At 45.0% G+C, this 21,819-nt stretch overlaps 1 protein-coding gene and 1 long non-coding RNA gene across 6 annotated transcripts in view; one reads left to right on the plus strand and one right to left on the minus strand.

Annotated features, from left to right (window-relative positions):
• Window positions 1-21,819, plus strand: part of PRKCE (protein kinase C epsilon) — a 525,000-nt gene that overhangs the window by 465,800 nt on the left and 37,381 nt on the right. The window lies entirely within an intron of this gene.
• On the minus strand, window positions 1,025-20,885 carry LOC112671544 (uncharacterized). 2 transcript variants are annotated; one of them, XR_007413772.1, is made up of 5 exons: window positions 20,351-20,885; window positions 6,194-6,317; window positions 5,479-5,521; window positions 4,026-4,629; window positions 1,025-3,604 (listed from the first exon to the last, which is right to left on the minus strand). It is a non-coding gene; the product is annotated as an uncharacterized LOC112671544 (long non-coding RNA). The 2 variants fall into 2 exon arrangements; XR_003143683.3 differs by having other exon boundaries at window positions 4,026-4,136; window positions 20,351-20,848.

Consider the following 21,819-nt stretch of genomic DNA (forward strand, 5'->3'; position numbering starts at 1 on the left):
AGCACCCCAGCAGGCTCTCCTACAGCCATCTTTAAAGATGACCTGAGTGGTAAGAGACCTTAATTGTATCCTTTTGACCTTGCTTGGGTCTGGGTTGATATGTGAAGCTCCTCACTATGAACATGATTAATAATACTTATTGGGGCACCTGGGTGGCTCAGCTGGTTGAGTGTCTGCCTTTGGCTCAAGTCATGATCCCAGGGGCCTGGGATCGAGCCCCACATCAGGGTCCCTGCTCAGGGAGGAGCCTGCTTTTCCCTCTCCTCCCCACTCATGCTCTCTCTCAATATCTCTGTTTTTCTCTCTCTCAAATAAAAGAAAAGAAAAAGAAAAAAGAAAAGAAAATGATTAATAATAGTTATTGAGGAGTTAAGTTGTGCCTGACAATAAGTTTTTTCCCTATGTTCTCCTATGTAACCTTCAGGAACACAGCCTATGAAGTAGATAATACTGTCCTCATTTTACAGATGAAGAAACTGAGACTTCAAGTTGTAACTTGAAGCAAAGAAATCCCATAGGCAGAAAATGGGGAAGCCACGCTGGAACCTGGCCCAGGCACCATAGCCTGTTTTCTTTACCCCTGTGCCAATAGATGTTTGCCTCTATATACGTAGAGGATTTCCGAGCAAAGCCAGATTACTTTTCATATAAAACTGAATTTAGTAGTTCTTCCTACTAAAGCTTGAGGAAAGGTTCTAGAAGCTTTTACCAGACTGTGTTGCCATTGGTCCTTGTGGCAATATTTGCTGCCCAATGGTCATGGTTTCTGAAGCCTCTCTTTGGGGTGCTATGTTTAATCTTCAAGAGGAAGGTTTACTCAAGTTCACTAGCAAAAATGTGCAATACAAGGAAAGGAAGAGCCTTACAAAGGAAAACACTTGAACCCCCCACCCATACCCCCCCCCTTTTTTTTTTATCTACACACTGCTAAAAGGAAACTCAGAGTCAAAAGATAAGTAAATCACACATATTAATGTCTTAAACTATTACCTCCAATTGTAGGACAGTTACTGAGAAGTGGGAAACTAAAATAAGGTTCATCAGCTCACTCACTGATCATGAGGATAAAGGAATTTGGGGCAAGTGTCAAAAGCCCCACCCCAAAACAAGGAATTACTTTTTTTGGCCCAGGGGTGGGGGAGGAATGAATTATTTTACCTGTTTACTCTTAGAATCCTTTAAGAACACTGTATCACGTGGATCAAAAGCAAATGTATTGGTTTTAAGGTCATATTGTGTCTTATTCCTCCTTCCAACCTCTTTGGTATTCGGTGATAAGGTTTAGCACCTTCCCAAGTGCAAAGAAATCAAGTTCCAATAATGAATGAAGGAAAGGAGTGTTTATGAGGCACATGCCCATCTGAAGGGGAAGCAAACTCAAGGCACTGCCAAGTTCAAGCAACTGACAGTGTTCAAACAATTGCACCAAGTTTGAAAAGTGATTTTAAAATGTTTACTTATAAATGAAGAGATGTTAGTGTCCAACAGTGGACACTATACTTATTTCCAATTATAATAGTGTTTTTGCCTCCTGAGACACCATAAAGAATATGAATAGATAACCATCTAGAGAGAATCTCCTTTTAAATAATAACCTAATAAGTTGACATTAATATAATCAAGTCCCTCCTCCTCGATGAATCTTAGCTGGTCAGTACCCTTGATACTGCCCTATGTTCATTCACCAGTTGGAGATTCCTGCTTATGTTAAAAATGACCATGGAAATCCACAGCTCTGTGTTTATGTTAGAGCATCTGGGTAGATGAAAGAGATCATATTCTTAGTAACCAAAACTTCACTCATTGACTTAACTTTCTCATGCTACAAATTCTTTAAGGCCAGGGGCCAGTCTTCCAGCTCTCTGATCTACATCTAGCAAAGGTCTTTACACAGTCAGTGTCATGAGTGATAAGGATGGACGTGTTGCATGTTGATATAATGTCAGGTGGCCCTGAACAATTAAAAATATTTCTTCACTAGCAACCTCCACCTAATTGGTAAATATGGAGAGTCTTGAACCATTTACACACAGTTAAATCTTTTCTGAAGGGACGCCTGGGTAGCTCAGTGGTTGAGCATCTGCCTTTGGCTCAAGGTGTGATCCTGCAGTCCCAAGATCAAGTCCCACATTGGGCTCCCTGCATGGAGCCTGCTTCTCCTTCTGCCTACGTCTCTGCCTCTCTCTCTCTCTCTGTCTCTCGTGGATAAATAAATCTTAAAAAAACAAACAAAAAAAAGCCTTTACTGAAAAAAAAGGGATATCTCACTTGGACTATCTCCCTGGGGGGCACAAATAAGACACTTTGGTAAGTATTTGCAATGGTGTCTTACCTGCTTCAGCTACTAATTGTGAAGCAAAATTAGTCCTCTCTCTAGCAATTTATCAAGTTCTTCTTCACTGCCATATTTTAGTCCTATATATGTATATAAACTTTAGAAAATTGGAATTTAGTCGATTTCACTTACATATATCTAAATATTAGAATAAATGTCTTTGGAAGAATATTTGGGAAAACGGATTGAGGGGCAGTGCCAGAGTTCATCCATTCTCGAGAATTCAGTAATCCAAGTATTAGAAAGGAAAAGTAGGCATAGTCCCTATGATGTGGCTGACAAAGAGGATTGTTTGGTTTCTGATGCACTGTGCTCCTCTAGAAAGTTCTTTGGAACCAGTCAGTAAGTGAACACAGAATGACTTTGAGGGGACATTTTTGGTAACAATGACTGAGTTTAAAATAAAAGTTTGAGTGTATGGGAATCAGTTTATCTGGAACAAAAGAATCTTTTCTGAAGTTGGCACATCAGACCAGGGGTTGGCTCTTGCCAGGCAGGGCTAGGAAGAGGGGGAGAGGAAAAGTCAGTTTCCTACATATGATTAACTATATATCATCAGGAGGGAAATGAATTAGTCACTGACTTTATCTAGCCAAATAAAACTAACTGATGGACTTTTGCCACTTTTTAGTATCTTTGATAATTCCCTTCTCCGAAGTTCACACACGCTAATAAATGTGGACACACACTAACAGTGCAGTGACACTTAGTAGGTACATAAATAAGGATCTTCTGAGAAAAACAAATGTTCAGCCTAGGACAATGAGTCATTTGTAATTCACATTAGGATTAAATAAGCATGAAAATCAAAGTCCATTTTATACATGATTACTACCAGAACAAAATAGAGTGTGAATCAAAATCAAGTTGTACGTGTCCTCATTGTGTTAAGTGAAGTACCTGCTTAAAATGATTAAAAATTATTTAAGGAAGTTAATCTGTGCAAACAGCATGGCAGATGTAAGCAACAGGGTTGGGGCTGCCAAGCCAGAGTACTAACAACCCAGCAGGTTGGTTCTTGTAGAGAGGGTTCAGGCAGTGTTGTTTGATCAGCTTGGCATCCGAGCTGTGGCACAGGCAACACAGTTTCCAGAAGAAAATCACTTAATGGATCTTTAGTTAGTAAATATTCCAAAGTGCTTACTGTCTTGGAATCCAACCACCTTCAGCCAACAGGGATCCAAGTCTCCTCTTAGTAGAGATGTGCATTCTCTGTCAAAACCACAGGTTTTTTCAGTGCTTGCTTCATCTCCAGCACCATGCAAGGTCCTGTGGAGATAAAAATTCAACATGGTGCCTTCATCCCTTCTTCATGCCTCCCTTGGGAGACAAACAAATAGGCATTCAGATTCCATTGTCATGAATACTGTGCCAGAGGAGATCCAGGTGCCTTGGGACCCCTTAGGAGGGGGACTGAAGCTAACTAGGGGAGCCCAGGAAAGCTTCCTGCAGAAAGTGATGAGAGTTGGCCAATGAAGAGAGAGCAAGAGTGTTACAGGCAGAGAGAACAGTTTCTGCAAATGCCTAAGATGCATACCTTTTATTTGACATGTATCAATACTTAAATATCTATTTTCCATTTTAATGCCAGGTTAAAAGCTGTTTTCCCAGTAGTAACTCTCATAGTGTTCTTGGGTCTCTCTACAGAACCTGGCATGTAGTAAGAGTTTGACAAATGTGAATTTCTTACCTCTTTTCCAGAGCGTTCACACCCAAGGATGATACCACTGCAGCGGCCTTCCAGGGAGCTGGGAAGGTCAAGGGCAGAGGCCAAAAGCACCAGGTCAGGGGGAGGGCAGCACTGAGGAAGACAGGGTGAGAGGAGGAGATGCTCGGGAGGATGAAGATGCCTCTCTAATTTACACTTTCCTGAAGGCCCAACAGTAATAGACTTCTCTAGATGAGATCCCTTGAAATATGGGTGTGATTGCTGAGCTTTAACAGCTAGCAGCAGTTTATGCTGCTTTAAGCCCCCAGGCCCGTAGCCTGGAAGTTGAAGGCCAGGAGATGGAAAGGCAGGGCTTGAGGGCCAGAAAGCCTGCAGACTTGCACCTTCCCAGTTAGCTCTGTGCTTCAGCTTCGACTCTTTATTCAGCTCCCAGGTCCATTCTGCTCAAAATCGTTGACCCGTGCCTTCAAACAATTTGTCATTGATATTTCTTTCTCATGTTGCTGAAACCCTGGACTCTTAGAATCCTCTTAATACAATATCCCTAGCAACGATTCCTCTAGGTTTTCATAGCAGCTTAGTGTTTTCTCTTATTTTGAAGTTGAAGTAGAAACAGCTGTATCAACTATTTAAAAAGAGAGAGAGAGAGAGAGAGAGAGATCGAGCCCTAAACCAGCATCTGATCCTAACCCCTCAGCTTCTGGATGTTCATGGGTCGTGTCAACACACCTTGTGTGGCTGCTATTCATTCTAGGCTTCTCTCAGGGCATAGAGATACACTACATTTCATATTGCTTACTCTGCTGCCCTTGACTGCTTGTCACAGTATCAGTTTTATGTTCTCCATCAGTTCTGTGCACATAGTCAGTGATCTACAGGTGCTTGTGAATGTATGAGGCTGAGCAGGGTCTCTCCACTCTCAGAGTACACTGGTCTGGCTCCTAAGATCATCCCAAGGTTGTAAGCCTCTGAGAGTAAGTGGCTGTCATTACGGGCAGCCTGCCTCCACTGATGAGTGAGGGGTTTTAAGATTGGCCTGGGACCCAGGGCTTAGTCAGGGGTCTTAGTGCTAAGCAGAGCTCCAGCTGACTTGCACAGAAAAGGAATTTGCTGGATAGTGATGGGGCAGGTCACAGATACAATGGGCAAGCTGGAAAATCCGTGAGAAATGGGCTGGACCAAGGAGGCTGGCATGGCTGGACCATGCCTCATAGCTGTGACCATGGGAAACCAAAGCTTGGTCCTGCTCAGTCTCTACTTTTCTATCTCTGCCTCAAAAGTCACAGGAGTACCAAACTGGCCAAGCCTTGATGTTGAGTATCCTTCTGCAGCTCACACACGGGAGTACCCTCCTCACTGAAGCACAAAGTCAGCTATGGCGGAAAATAAAATCTAGCAGCAAGAGTACAGCCGCCATTCTATAATTCCTAGTTCTATTTCTTCATTCTGGTTTCCCCTTCTGGCTGTTGTTTACCATTGTGCTGCTCCCTTTCAGTGTTGCTTGTAATGTGGTCAGTCTGAAAAAAAAAAAAAAAAAAAGCTGCAGACATTCAAATCTATTTATGGGGCAGACAGTCTTTTTTTTTTTTTTTTTTGTAGTTGAGAGAGGAGTAAGAAACTAGTGGTTTCAATGATCAAGTTTGGAAATTGCTCATGAAGGGGAATTGGCACTACTATTTGTCAAGCACCCACTCTGTGCCAGGAACTGTAATAAATTTTTACATATTATCTTACTTAAGCATCACAGTAAGCTTTTGAAATGAGTAATCATTATCCCCATTTTACAGGTGAGACACCTGAGCCTCAGTGAGATTAAGTCACTGTATTCCCATATCATTAATAAGAAGTCGGAACCCGAGTAATCTGCAAATTCATGTCTGTGAGATGCCACAGCTTCCCACTCAGTCTCAGGCAGTTTTGCCTTATTAATACATAAGTGGCATCATGGAGAGTCCCTGTTTTGGTGAATATTTCCTAACCCTTATGCCCTTGACCTGTAACCAATTTTCAAAGGGCTCCAAGTCTAGATCTCTGGTTGACCACTAAAAGTAAGGTTGACAAGTCAATGAAATGCAGTTACTGAGAAGTGAGGACTGGACTGCCACACCTAATGACCTTCTGAACTGCATATTGGGGTGACCCTGAAGTGGGACCCCCAGAGAATGACCCAGCTATCGATATGTACTCACCTCTCCTGGCACTGGAGCAGGCACTGGGGATCCCGGGGAGAACACAGATCATGTAGCAGATGTGAGCTCTTCTTCAGGGAGCTTCCAGCTAGTTAGGAACTCTAGTGTCAATGGTCTCCACCACCTAGTGTAGACAAACATGTGCAATTAGGAGGTCACTCTACAGGGTGCAAATTCTGGTTCCCAGCCCCAAGCTAGCAGTGGGCATCTGGGCAAGGCATTCACCCTCTCCAGGCCTCAGTGTTGTCATCTATAAGATGGAAATGATGGTGGTACCCATTCCAGAGAGTTTTGGCGAGACTTAAATGAGATCATCCATATGAGGTGCACTTAGTAAATACTCATCAAATGCCATCACTGAACAGGTGGCTTGTGGCCTTCTCCTGTTTTCCCCTGCAAGTAGAAGCTACATCTCAGAATTCTATCTCTTATAAGTCCTCTCACAAAGTCCAGGCATTTAGAAGGTGCTCAGTAAATACTCATCAATTCATGGAGGAGAGATGAGGACATGGGTCAGAGTTAATTCCAGCCTAAATGTTCAGAGCACTTAACATACTATTTACTGTTATATTAACTGATGTCTTTTTCCACACTGGAATGTGAGCTCCATGAGGGCAGGGACTTTGTTTCCTCCTTGCCAAGAACAGATGTGCTGCATAGTAGTTGCTCAGTAAATATCTGAATGCATGAATGAAGGGACTTTTTTCTAAGAAAGGAAAACAAGCTGGCTAGCCTGTGGCCAGCCTCTGCCTTCAGACCTCCTGAGCCCTGGGCTGATGATCCCACTGCCCCCCAGACTCCAGCCAGCCTTGGGTTCTCACTAGAGGCCACCCATGGAAAGCTGCCTCTGCCTGCCCCTTGCCCTAGCTCTAGCCAGCTCACCTGCAGGGCCCGGGGCACAGTTTTTCAGATTGGCAGCTGCTTGGTTTGATGTTGTAAAACTCACTGAGAATTGCTGCCATTTGGATTTATGATTTTAATTGTTTTATAGTTTATACTTGTGCCCTGCAGTGATTTTCCATTAAATCAGAACATTTATGTTTTGAAAAAGAGCAGGTATGGTTGTGCGTGTAATATATATAAATATCTTAACAGCTAATCTCTGGCAATAAAAAGTATTTAACAGTCATCAGCAGATTAGGAAATTAGCACTTGTTTAACCTCCATTTGGGGCTGTTAGTGCATGAAAATAGATTTTTTTTTAGCTTCGTAAGATGATGGATTTTGCATTTGTATATTCTTAGGGCTTCAAGAGTAATTGTTGACATCCATCTCTGTTAGCATAGATGAGTAGGTAAGAATAAATTGTGAAATTGGAAGGAGACCAACACTACCAGGTATAATCTAAGAAGTCACTTCAACTTACTGATTTTATGTAAATCATACACTATATACACATGTATTATACTATATATACATGTATGAATTACATAACATAAACATAAATACAAATAATTATACTAAATATTTGTTAACGTATATTAATACTAAGCCCTTTATTACATGTATATTACATTTCTACTTAGCTACATGTGTGTTTTTATTACATATATATTTTGTATATATACATAATGTATAACTCCCCAAATCTCTCTATATATCATGTCTATATGTATAATTTTTATATATATATTACTTATATGTACCATATTATACCCACAATAAAGTACCTAGTATAATTAACGATGAGAGAGAGAATTACATGTTGCCTGGACTCATTCTCACACAGCATGTTACCTACTTTATTACATATTTACTTCATTGTATATACACAGGAACACATAACTCCCAACATCTCTGCATGTATCTTTGTCTATAAATATCAATTTGTCTCTATATTAATAACACTATATACTTTACATATATAATAAAGGATATAGATAATGAAGTGTGTGTCGTACAGTATGACTAATATAACATAGAGCTATGGTGTATAGGGAGATATTGAGAGTTTTGTGTTGTCTGGGCACCTCCTCACACACATGTTCATTACCTTTTTAGTTTCCACCAAAGTTTAGCATTTGCCACAGCACTTGCTAAAATAAATTCACAAGTCATGATTTATTTCAGAATAGAATATTTAGAGAACTGAACCACCAACAAATTGCTCATTTTTGTGTTTAATTTGGCCAGCCCATTTGCTTTTTGAATGAGAACTATACCTCTCATAGGCCTCCTCCCTAGCTTTACTTGGTCAGGCTCACTCTCTGGCCAGTTAGCTTATACCACATACTGGGCTTCATTAAAAACCAAATTAAAGTATGCACTCTGTACCGGTAGAAACTGTTGCTTGTCATGCATCCTCATGGTAGCTCAAGAATAGTGAAGCTGTAAATGCTAAATCTGAGGGTTCACTTTGCTCTATGGGTATGGCACTTGCCCCTAGTCCCCTTCCATGACCTTGATTGTAATGAAAGAGACTTTATTTAAAAGCTGGGTATCACTTTTCCCAAGGCAGAGATGGGTCAGCCTTTATTAAGTACCTCCCTCCATTGAACATAACTTACTACTGTTTCGTCCATATCTGTGGCCAAACAGCCTGCTCTAGTGTGAGAAGAAATGCAACTGGTGATTGCTGGCAAAGTCAGGGAATGAACGGCACTCTGAATTTTAGCTGAATGACATCAAGAAAATCCTTTTCCCAAGAATGGTCCTAGGGTTAAATAAAAGGAAGCGGGTGACTCAAGCTGATCCCAGAGGTGGGGTAAGGAGTGGCCACTAGAAAGGTTCTAGGCCCCCTCTAGCCAGGATCTGAGAAGTGGTATTGAGGCTATGCCTCCCCCCTCCACTGCCGCATCCCATCTCCTCCACTAACTCTCCAGAGTCTTCTCAATCATCAATCTATGCAGGTTCCTTGGGAGAAGTTACCCCTTAAACCCTAAGTACCCACCTTAGCTCAGTGACACTGAACAGATTTGCAACTAATTCAAAAGATTTATAGTTTAGGGGAGGGTGGTTTCTAATGAGAAGGAAGCCAAGAAATATCCAGAGCACAGTGACCCCCTTAGATGGAGCAGAAGGAAGGAAGTGCCAGGGAGGACAGCCAGAAGGCAATGGGCTCGTGGAGTGAAGAGAGGGGCCCAGGAAACTGGACTCTTGTCCAGCTGGGCTCCCACTACACCCACTAGCTGAGGGGAGGAGGAGGAGCCACTTGGTCCTTGGTTGGGCGGCTGGACAGCTCCTGGAGTTCTGGTGGGTTTTCTCTGAGCAGAGCTCCTTCCTGCATGGCGACAGCTGCTGTCTTGTGCAAGGGCCATCTCCCAGTGTCACTGCAGAATTGTTGCTGCTTCTCTTTTTTCTCTGAGTGGAATTCTGGAATTCCCTTCCCTTCTTCCTGTTGGTGGATTTGAAGTTTATGGTTCTTTTCTTTCTCTTCCCTGGGCCAACCCTGGCACATGATACCTCTACTGATCTGGAAAAATGTCTTCTTGGAAAATACAATTTATCGTCCTCATTATCACTACTATGATTTCTAAATCAGAATATCTAAGCCTAAAGAGAAAATATCAAAACTATAAATAAGGGCAAACTCTCTCTGAACCTCAGGTGGATATTTGGGCTTCCTTGGGCTTCCTGAGTTTCCTCTCTGGTCGTCCCATTAAACATTGGGTTTGCTCACAGACCAGTCTTAGCCTACTTCTCTCCTCAGACTATTTCAGCCACACTCATTATTTCTCTAGCCTAAACTTTCATCTATTACCACCTGGTTGGTGCATCCACTTAGATGTCTCAAGTCACCTTAGATGCAGCATGTGTGAGCTGAGGCATCAGGAGACGCCTGCCCTCACTCCAAAGCCAGGACGTCCCAGGTGCATAGTCGCTGCCCGGTAAATATTCATCAGCTGGAGCAATGGAGGCTGGCTGTTCAATAAATTCTGCCAGATTTTGTGCTCCCTAATAAAAAGAAGGCTCAAAAAAATAAATAAATAAAAATAAAAAGAAGGCTCTCCTTCACTGGCCCCCTGCTCCTGGACCTGTGTATCCTCCTCATCCATTGGTTGCAGGCCTAAGTCCATGACTAAATGTACGGGTGCAAGCACAGCCCTACAGCTGTCCCTAGCAGCATGTGTGCATGCGCACATGCGCCCACGCGCCCACTCACATTTCTGATCAGCTGACAAGCACCACAGAGTCTTAAAGCAAATACATTCTATGGCCAAATTAAACAAATACAAATGTAAGACGTCTTTATTTTTTTTAAGAATAATAAAATCTGTTTTCTGTCTCCTCAGAGGTCAGTCTGTTTTCAGCTCCCTGGCCTCACAGGAGGCCTCTGATATCCTCCGAGTAACTTGGGTGACCCTCCCTTCGCAGGAAGACGTGCTTCCCCTACATCCCCCTCAACTTGAGCAGAGTTACATTTGTGTTTCCTCAGCTCTTTGTCTGGGTGGAGGTGACCTGCGAGGTGCTGACCGCTCTTCTAGCACGTGGCTCCTTGAGTGGCTGGACGAGGAAGACCCACACTTAGTTTGGGCAGCTTCTTGCCCTGACCTTGAAGAGTGGTGTTGTGGCCTCCCCGTCTGGGAATCCTGGGCATGAGGATCTTATAGTCCACTTCCGCGAGGCTCCAGGCCACACCCCCTAGAAAGGTTATTCTTGGCCCATTAGCTGGAATGGCCCTTTTTTTGATGACGGAATGCTGGCTAGGTTTTGACCTCCGAATCGCTGGGCCCAGAAAAACACGAGCCCAACAGCCCTTGCCTTCTAAGGGCAGTGGTGACAGTGTCCCATTTGTCCCGCCAGCGTAGGACTTATCCCAAGCATTCTGGCCTCAGGTCCACCTCTAGAGACCCCTCCTTGAGGACAGGGACTATGTCTTCTCTCTCAGTATCCTCAGGGCCTACCACAAAAAGCAGACTCTGAGTGGCAACCATGAATACTGTGGAACATTACACAGTAGGGCCAACTTGGCAATGGATGCATTAGGATTTGTAGTCATGCCGTAAACTAGATGCTGAAGTGGACTTAACCACAGATCTGTCTCATCCAGGCGCTCAACCAGCAATGAGTGCAGGCACTCTGCAGGGCTCTGGGGACTGCGCTGGGAACATGAAGATGCAGTCCCCGTTCCCATGGAGCTCACGTGAGGGAAACCATACACTCAAGGAAATAAGCAAGCGGAGTCATTACAGGTTGTGGTCGTTGCCGCAAAGGGAATGGCTGAGGTGACTGAGATTCAAGTAAGGGTCGGTGGAGGGGGGTGCATGGCTGTGGGCTGCTTCAGACAGGGTGGCCAGAGAGAGGCCTCCCTGAGGAAGAGGGTTTGAGTCAAGGACCTTAATGACAAGGGGTCTGTTCTCCAGGGAGTGGGGACAGCCATGTGGCACAGGTCTCAAGGCAGGAAAATGCAGAAAGAGACCCCTGACTGTGTGGCTGGATGGACAGGGAAGTAGTGACAAAAGAAGGAGGGGGTGATGAGGGTCAGCTCCAGAGTGGGAGCCAGGCTCCTGGGCTCCACTTTGACCACCATGGAAACTGCCAGGGTTAGCGAAGGGGTTCTTCCTGAGTGTAACAGCAGAACAGATCAGAGGGTATAAGAATGCCAGATTCAGCTGCCTCTGATGGTTTGGGCCTGGTTTTAACAGTTTTTAATAATATGTTTTAACAGTTCCATATGGTATCTGAAAGTATTTGTTCAGGTTGCCTGGCTGCCTGGGGCCATGATTCACAAATTCCTCTCTCTACTCACTGATTCTTTCATCCTTTGACCAGAGGGTATTGAGATGCTAGAAAGGTTGGGGCACAGGGGGGCTTCCAGGCCCCACCCTCACGGGGTGTCCATTGTGGAAGACAGATCCTCACAGTGGGGCCTGTGCCAGAACATCGAGGCAGGAGATGGCCTCACGTGTGAAGCACCCAAGGCCTACAGGTCCAAGTTTGGATTATGAGGTGCGGTGAGGGAGGATGCTAACTGTCCGGTGGAGACCCCAGAGCACCTCACACACCACGCCAGGAAGCATGTTCATGGGGCGCCCCTGAGGAGTGCAAGGAGAAGGAGAGTATTGTCTGACTTACGTTTTGTATAAAAACGCCTGCTGGCAAGGGTTTGCTCCTGAGTGGAAAGGGAAACATTTGGTGTGCAACGGCCAGGACTGCAAGTTTAGACTTCATGGGCTCCAGCTGCCTTTGCTTCCCAGGATCTCAGACTAGAAGGGTCCTTGGGGATTAGCTCATCCAGCCGTCTCTTCTCATATTTGAGGACAGCGAGCTCTGAGAAGTGACTTTCTTGAGGCTGTCACTGTTCTTGGCCCAATCTGTACACTGACCGAACCCCAAATAGCCATTCTAAGTGCAGGTTGATTGACGGCCTGGAGAGGGACAGTGGAGGTGGGCGGGGGGAGGGGGGTAGGCGTAAATGTCATGATGGTCAGGGGTCCATCCCACTCACTGGGGACACAAGTCAAGGCCTATTTCCCATCAGTGGAGGTCAGGGTAGTATCTGGGAGTGTATCAAGTGTTAAGAATGTGGTTTCACTACCGTGGATGAAAAAAAAAAGTAATTGGACACAATCATGCAGTCAGATAAGTTATTCTGCTGGGATTCCAAGCCTTAATGTACAGGTACGGCCCCTGGCTATGCGTTTTGGCTGCGAAGGGGTACTGTTTCACACCTCGGATTTCCATCTGCCAGTGTGGTCACCAAAGCCTGCTCTCTCCAGACCAGGGGTCATCGCTTTGGTCAAAGCAGCATTGTCTACTTATCAGTTACATCTTATGACCATGTTGCCAGGAGCCCAAAACAGCCACCACCGCAACAGAGGGACTGTGTTCTCAATCCCACAGAAGGGCAGGCGTGTAGATACAATCTTTTCTCCTCCCCCGCTCACCTCCAAACATAGCAAAGTGATTCAGACAGAGCATGGGAGTTGATGTCAGGCAAACCGACTATGTCACTTACCACCTGTGTGTCCAGGGCCAGGGAACTATCCCCTGGACCCTTTAAAAATGGAGGCGATAATAGTCCTGCCACATTCCTAGGCCGTTAGTGAGATTAAATGAGATAATGCATTTAAAGACTTAGATGGGGATCCCTGGGTGGCGCAGCGGTTTGGCGCCTGCCTTTGGCCCAGGGCGCGATCCTGGAGACCCGGGATCGAATCCCACGTCGGGCTCCCTGCATGGAGCCTGCTTCTCCCTCTGCCTGTGTCTCTGCCTCTCTCTCTCTCTCTGTGTGACTATCATGAATAAATAAATAAAATCTTTAAAAAAAAAAAAAAAAAGACTTAGATGGAGCCAGTACATAAAAGCATTTGGAAAAAAAAAGAAAATGGTGGTTAACTATTTTGTCCTAAATGATTGAGCCTTTCCTATGAAAAGGCTGCAAGATTTCGCTGCAGACTGGCCCAGCGTGAAACATTACCACGGACTCTCAGGTAACAGCATAGTAATGGAGAATTTGAAATCATTTACCTTGGCTCTGAGGCAAATTACGCTTTTCTATTTGACAGAGAGGCGTGAGGTACACTTTCCTAGGCTTCGCGCTTGGGGTCCTATCTGGCCCAGGGTGGCACTTGCGTGACCTAGGGAGTGGTCACCACGGAGGGAGCCAGGAGGAAGGACACCAGCCGCTCACCAACATTTGCCACAACGTCAAGGGTGTGCTATACTGAAGGGGAAAACAGTCTTTCTTTGCATGTATTATTCAGTTTACGAAGGTGTTCAGCAACATCTGCCAGAAGAGCCTGTTTTCCCATCTGATTAACCACAATCATGTGCTAGTCTCCACTATTTGTCCAAAAACAAGCAGAGTTTCTTCATAACCAACCCGGAGGGCCTGCTCTGTGGTGATCCAAATAGTTGGCATCCTGAGAAGTAATCTTTCTAATCTCTTATCTTCAAGTAAATGGAAGAATTTGCTGTCGTCTGTGTGGCGTTTGGGCCTGAGCTTTGGGGAATTAGCATGCCAGAGAAATATAGCAGTGAGCCTACCAGGGAGAGGAGGGCATAAAAAATATAGAGCCTGGGCAAAGAAGACAGGGATCTCTTCTTTTGGGATGAGTTTTCAAGTCAAGCAAAAAAAAAACAAAAAAAAAAACTTTTTTTTTTTTTTTTTCAATTTTTTCTTAGGTGTGAAGGGCCTCCTGTGTGCCAACCTTTTGCTAAATGCTAGTCGGTTTCCAGAAGAGTTTTCTTGGCCCTTATTCTTGAGGCATCTATGGAATTGGGAAAATACAATTTCACAAGTAGGAAAGGATGATTTTTTTCCCCCAGATAAGATGGCTGAGGTGCAGGGGTAGGAAAGCAGGACTGCACCCAGCTTCTGCTGCTCGGGTCCCTGCTCAGGAGCCTCGGGAGTCTTGGTGCTCCCCCCACCTGTCCCCACCCCCGACGTTTCTTACATGATGATACCTCTCAGCCCAGGGCTGTTGTTGGGAGATGAGCGATAAGGGGTGATAGCACACAGTGAGCCACAGAGCATAGGGACAGATTCCCGCTGCTGCACAACTGCTCCCTGGCTCTGCAGAAGGGCCTGGGATGGTTGCTGAGCATCTGGAAGCTGTCACAGCAATCCTGACTGGTGACACCTGTGCCCCCACCCCCACCCCCGCACTCCCTCAACCACCCCACCTACCTTTGCTTTCTCCCCTGGGGCCACTGGTGTTTCCCTGCTTGCAAGGTGTCATTCCCTAGACCAGGGGAGAGGAGTCCGTGATTCTCTCCCTGGACTGGGTAAAAAGTTTCTTTCTGTCTCTCTCTCAAGTATTATTTGACACTTTCTCCCATATGTTATAGTGACATATGCTCCCTATTTTTCATCCCACAGAGCCTGTCTCTGTGGTTTATACACACTAGGAACTAATAAATATTTCTCAAATATGAAAGAGTTTTGGGGGGTCCTACTGACCTGCCCCCACAAGGCATGTGTATTGTAAGAAATGACTGTTGGAGACCCCTTGAGACTAGTAGAGTCCTTTAGTTACTCCTGGAGTAACTACCATGTATCAGGCACTGTTCTAGAACTTTCATATGGATTACATCATTCAATCATGGCAATATTATCCCCATTTTACAGATAGGGAAACTGAATCTCAAACATATTTGGGACTTTCTTGATGCTCTTTTGAATTTCTGGAAGTGATCTGCACCCCTGCCTCAAGGGAGTCTTGGTTATACCATCGTGCCCCAAATCACTCCTTCCTTGTCAGCAACTGTGATCTCTCAGCTTCTGTATTCCCCTTCTCACCAAGAAGCCCACCTTTTTAAACCCAAAGGAATTTGGGTCCCAGCAGCAGATAGAGATTTCCAGCTCATGGATCTTACATTTGATCTGAAAGGTGGTTTCAGGCAGTTGTGTAGAGTTAGCCCAGCACCGCATCTTACCAGCCATGTGAGCCTGAGTGAGCTGCTTACCTTTCCTGAGCCTCGATTTCCTAAGATGTTTAAAAAGGTGGCTTAATTGTACCAAATGTCAGCAGGGCTTGTGTGGTCAGGCTTCCTGTCTCCCAGGACAAATGTCATAGAGGACATTCCAGGCAGGTGCACCCTTTCCTGACAGCCTTGCTCTCAAATTCCTATTTGGCTTAATGACCTGGGCCAGACCATCTTGGAGACTTGATCACTGTTTAAGACTTAGAGCAGTAGTTGTCTACCAGCAGTCCTACAAGGGGCATTTGACAATTTCTAGAGCCATTTTGGGTTGTTAAAACTGAAGGTGGGGGGCATTGATAATAGCATCTAATGTGCATAGGTCCACTTGCTACTAGGCATCCTACAATGCACAGGACAACCCCCCACAACAAAGAGTGATCCAGCTGCAACTGTCAATCCAGCTTCGAGGCTGAGACACCCAGGAGTAGAGGGCACTGCATAGCCAGTTCCTTACCATCTTTCCCCCAGCTCACTGGGACCTCTGGAAGCTGGGAGAGAAAGGGAGTTTCCATGGAAGTTCTCACAAGTCCTCAGTCTAGTGGAGAAGACACAGTAAAGTAGCCTTCAGTGGGGTTCTGAGTGACAAGGGCTATGATAAAAGGCTATGAGGAAAGGCTGGTAGTGCTGAGAGGGACCCCCCCCCCCCAATCAGAGATTAACAAACATGCTCACTATTGTCACTGTTCCTTAGCATTGTTCTTAAGCTTCTAACCAACACAGGCAAAATAAATAAATTAGAAATGTAAACACCAAAAAGGAAGAAGTAAAAAAGATCACGAGTTACAGATGATTTGGAAAATCTAGGAGAATCAACTGGAAAACTCCTTTGCAAAAATAAAGAACATTGAAATAGTGGCAGCGCATAAAATGATAAGGAAAAATTAGTAATTAGTACATAGTACATACATATGCAAGCAGATAAGTGATATGATGGAAGAAAACACCCCATTTGCAATAGGAATTTAAAATATAAAATAACAACTTAGATTCCTTAGAAGTGGGTTCAGGCACGATTATCCTAAAAACCCCAGACAGCAGTGCTTGCTTTAAATAAGAATGAAGTTTATTTTTTTTTTCATGAGTGTTATCTGGTGGTGGGAAGTCCAGTGACCATTCCTGGGACTTGGTCCTTTGCTTTATGGTTGAAGGTGGGTGCTAGGCCTCCAGGCATTATATCCTCATTCAGGCAATAGTTAGAGGAAGGAAAGAGAAGAGTAAGCCTCTTCCTTTTGAGATTTAACACAACTGACTGGCTAGAACTTGGTCATATAACCACACCCAGCTGTAAGGAAGGCTTTGAATTCCAGTTTATAGCTACATCATTATGTGCAGGGCTTCAAAAAAAGACAACAAAACAAAACAAAAATGGTGTTCTCTTACTAGGGAAGAAAATGAGAATGAGTATTGGGACAACCAACAGACTGCCATTAAATATAACAAGAAATGCACAAGATCTATAGGACAGAACATTAAAATGCCCCAAAAGGACACAGACAAGGCTTTAATGAATAGAAAGACAAACAATATTACTGGATAGGAAGACTTAACATCGTAAAAATATCAATTCTCTCTGAGTTAATTTATAACTTTAAACATGTTCCCAATAAAAACATCATCAGGATTTTTTTAAAACAAGACAGATGATTCTAAAGTTCATATGGAAAAATAAACAAGAGTAGCCAGGAAATTTTGAAAAAGAAGGAGGCAACCAGCCCTATTGGATGTTAAAAAATGTATTATAAACCTACAGTAATTTCAAAAGTGTGGTATAGATCAACATCACTGAAGGACGAGTGCAGGAATAAGTCCAAATACTTATAGGGAGCTAGAACCAGTATTTGAAAAGGGTGGTTGGTTCAGTCAATGAGGAAAAGGTGGACTATCCAACATGTGGGATTGGAAATAGAGTTGGATCTCTACTTCACACCTTTTATCAGGCCAAATTCCCAATACATCAAAGACTTATGTTTATAAAATGAAAGCATTAAAATACAAGGGGAAACCTTGGGAGAATGTTTTTGTAACTTTGAAATGGGGGAAGCCTTTCAAATTAAGACATGAAACCCAAAAACCATAAAATAAACCACTATAAACAATGTCAAAAATTAAACTGGGACAAGAATTTGCATTTCTTATGCCATTCAAAGTTCATTTCCTAACATAGAAAAAGCTCCTTAAAAAAAGTTAGAAACAAACACCATGAAAAAAAAAATGGCAACAATTCACACGCAAAAAAAAAAAAAAAAAAAAAAAAAAAAAAAAAAAGCTATCTTTTAAATAAATGAAAAAATGCTCAAACTTGCAGAGAAACTTAAGAATATACTGAGATAGGAGCACCTGGGTAGCTCAGGCGTTTAAGCATCTGCCTTCAGTTCAGGTCATGATCCTAGGGTCTTGGGATCAAGCCCCATGTCAGGCTCCCTACTCAGCAGGGAGTCTGCTTCTCCCTCTACCACTCTCTCCTCTTGTGCTCTCTCTCTCTCTCTCTCAAATAAATAATATCTTTTTAAAAAATAATATATCAAGATACTGCATTCACCTTTCAGACTCCCAGAAACTTAGTAACGTACCATGTTGGGAAGAAGGCATTATCCCCTAGTGCTGATAGAAGTGTAAATCTTTCAGCTCTAAGGAGGGCAGTTTGGCAACATCTATCAAAATCCACATTCCTGTTCTGATTCAGAGATTTCTTTTCTAGAAAATAGGTACAAGTACCTTCATATATCTATAAGCTTATTCACAGCAGTGCTGTTAATAATAGCACAATATTGGAGGCAAGCTAAATGTCCCCCAATAAATATGGTAGAGTGTTATATAGTCACAAAAAAGAATTAGGAGCCTCTTTATGTGCTAAGACAGAAAGATCTCTAATATATATTAAGTGGAAAAAGTCAGGTGCAAAAGAGTGCATGTAGTAAGCTCCCAATTAACTAAAAGGAAGGACATGAATATATAGTCACACGTTCTTTTTTGTGCATAAAGTGTGACCAAGATAATACAAGAGGAATGAATAAAATACAATTGCCTATAGGAGGAAAAGTGTCTGGAGCGCAGATGCAGGAGGGGGAATTTTTACTGTATGTCCTTTTATACTTTGGATTCTAGATCACATGAAGGTATTACCTGTTGAAAAAAATTGAATGAAACAATTTAATGAGTAAAAACTAATCTTATTAACTCATATATAGGGGAAAGGATTTTGCTGTATTTTTTTCCACTCTTAAAAAAAATGACCCCATTCCTTAAAAAATGTCCCCAGTCCTCAAAAGTACCCTGTCTTTGTATTTGAGGACTGATAGGGATTAATAACTACGCAGAGGTCCCTTTTTGCAAAGGTGTCAGTCCACAAGTTCAATGAGTACCTACTATGTGCCCAGCCCCTGACCTGAGTACCAGGTGGAAGTGTGGAAGCAGCAGGCCTTTGTAGGGTTACAGCGACTTCCTCCACGAGGGAACGGAGTTAGAGGGAACCAGGGATTCTGTTTGCCCACCTGCAGACATGGGAGTCCTTGAGGGGCCAACCCGTGTGCCCTGCTCAGTTACGGCCCCTCCTGGGAAGGAGAAAAGCCCACTCATCCTGTCGTGCAAGCCAGGCCCTCAGAGCCAGTAAGGCTGAGAAAGGATTGTCCCTGACCTTCCCAGGGAGGCTTTAGAGACTCCTCAGGGGTCTAATGCCAGCAAATGGGGACATCCTGGGGCAGGATCCCAAAGGGGAAAGTTGGGACTCCAGGGCAGCAGTGCTGCTAGGGAGGAGGGAGGGAAAACCAGAAGGGCCTGAGCAGCAAGCAGAATTTCAGAGACCCCATCCTCCTTCAGCAGCCCTTTCCCCCCACCCGCCCTGTAGGGGAAGGATGGCCTTTCCTCCAAGGGAGCAAGCCTGGCCCTGGGTGGCCTTGGCTCTTCCATCCACTGAAACCCCGCTCCAGAGCTCACTGCAAGCCCAGTACCAGTCATGTTTGGTCCCAGCTGTGGGTTTTTTGTTTGTGTGTGTGTTTGTTTTAATGAGACTGAAGACTTCCAGAGGAATCAAGTTTTAATAATGGCATTTCTGGGCCCCAGGGGAATTTCCAGCTGCACTCATCTTCCCCGTCACAAAGGAAAGGAACATAAGTCACTGTCTTTTCCATGGGATTTGGTTTCAGGTGGGGGAAGCAGAGCTTTAGAGAAATACAGCAGAGGGGAAATTTGACGAGGTAAGTAGTGGCAGGATTCCTGGCATCAGCAGTGGGACCGCATGAAGACATGGTTTGGCCTAGGGCCTCTCTTCCCCACAGCAGAGGGGCAGCTGCCTGCGGACTGCCTGGCCCTCATGGTCCCCCTGGGCCCTCAGCATGGGGCAGCTGCTTCCCTCAGGGAGAAGAGGGGACAGGATTGCAGGAAGAGGATGGTGTGTATCTGAGCCAGGACAAGGGCAGACAAAGAGCAGATGGGGAGAAGCCATCCCATCTTCTCTTGTTCCAACTAGGAGGCCTAAGCAGAAGGAGATACCGAGCTGACTTTTCAGAAGGGCAAAGTTCAGGCAGGCTTGGAATCTTCCAGACCTACTCCATTCCTACAAAGTGGAATGCCCCCTTCTGACACGTCTTTAAAAGAGAGGGCTTTGAGAGGTAGCATGTAGGGTCCTTTCTCAAATCAGGGCTGGTGGCTGACATTGGAAGAAGTCCCTCAACGCGAAGGAAGGGAAGGAGTGTAAGCACACAGAGGCAAGAGTACCAGCCTTTGGAGCAGGGGACTGAGTTCAAGTCCCAGTTAAGTCAACCCCCTTGTCACCTTTCAGAAATCACCTACGTTCTTCCGGCTTCCATCTACTGACTGCTGCCACGATCATAGCAAAGCATGCTCTTCTGAACCCTCGGTGTTGTTCAGAACATGAATGTGGTTTGTGGACCACAGAGGTGCTTTCCACCTTTGTTATGCTGTTCCTAATACACGTGTTGCCATGGCGATCATTGTGCGTGCATGTGGGTAGGGCAGTTCTAGATTTAAGAGGTGTGAGGGGCTGTAGCTCAGCAGGGTGCGCGGTTCACCCCCCAGGGACTCCCACATTTGCAGGCAGGCAGACAAAACCCCTGGTCCCCTCTAACTCCACTTCCTCGTGGAGGAAGTGGGTGCAACCCTGTAAAGGCCTGCTGCTTTCACACACTTTCATCTCCGCCCTTCAGACAAGCAGGAATGGGTCATCCCGATTTGATAGACAAGGTAATATAGACTGGCAAGGTGACTTCACCAGGGCCATGCCACCATCGGGATTAAAACCCAGGCCACCCATGCCCACGTCAGCGTCCCTCTCCCTTCCCTCCCACCCTGGCTGATGCTGAGCCTTGACTACACACGGTGGCCGGGGTGGGAGGTCAGGGAGCCCGGTCCCAGTGGCTCGGCTTGGTTGGGCTCGCTTTTCTTTCTGTAGTTCACAAGCATCTGCTTAGAACAGCATATTTTATGAGCTTTTCTTTTCTCAAGAAGTCCCAGCTGTAAGCGGAAACAGGGCCGCGGGTGCAAAGCAGGCAGGCCCTGAAATGCTTCCTGCCCCACCTTTGCACTCAGGCCTGGATTCCTGATGGTGGCTGGAGTTCAAGTCCAGAAGCCAGCAGGATTGCAAGAAAGGCCCCTCTTGCTCTGTGTGCAGGGCAGTGGGCCTTCTTTGCAATACCTACCCACCCCTCTCCATCCCAGAGTGGCTATTGAGAGAGGTCCAGGGTGGCCACCTCCATCTGATGGTCTGGGTCCTTCTATGGGACAAGTGTGGGCTTTGCAGATTTGGTTGGTAGGGGGATTCTTACCCAGAACTTCAAATTTTATACAAGATCTTAGCACCCCACGCTGTAAAGCAGGACGTAAGAGAGCTACTCTGGCTGAGGCCAGCAGGCCCCCATCCCCCGGGGCCCACACTCACTGCACAAAACCACCTGGACTCTGTAGGCCCTGGTTGTTGCCACCAGCCTGTCTTCCCTCCTGTCCCCAGACCCTTACCCCCTTTGCCTCCTGGCCCTGTGAAGACTGATAATAGATACAGGTTATGCTCACACAGGCAGGTCTCCTACTGTCCTCACTATGAATTTCAAACTCCTCTTGCATTCTAGGCTCTTCGGGGTTTCAACATGACTGTCTTGCCCCACCATTCACCAAGGCCCAATTCTCTGGTCCCTTCACTGCCTTTGACACCCACCATGTTGGCTTTCCCTTCCCTCCCACCTCCTCCCAAGCTTCCCTTGAGAGTCACGTTTTCCTGAAGCCCTCCCAGCCTTCACCAGCCATCG

This window comes from Canis lupus, chromosome 10 (genome assembly GCF_003254725.2).
Source record: "Canis lupus dingo isolate Sandy chromosome 10, ASM325472v2, whole genome shotgun sequence".
In the NCBI taxonomy this organism is placed as follows: domain Eukaryota; kingdom Metazoa; phylum Chordata; class Mammalia; order Carnivora; family Canidae; genus Canis; species Canis lupus.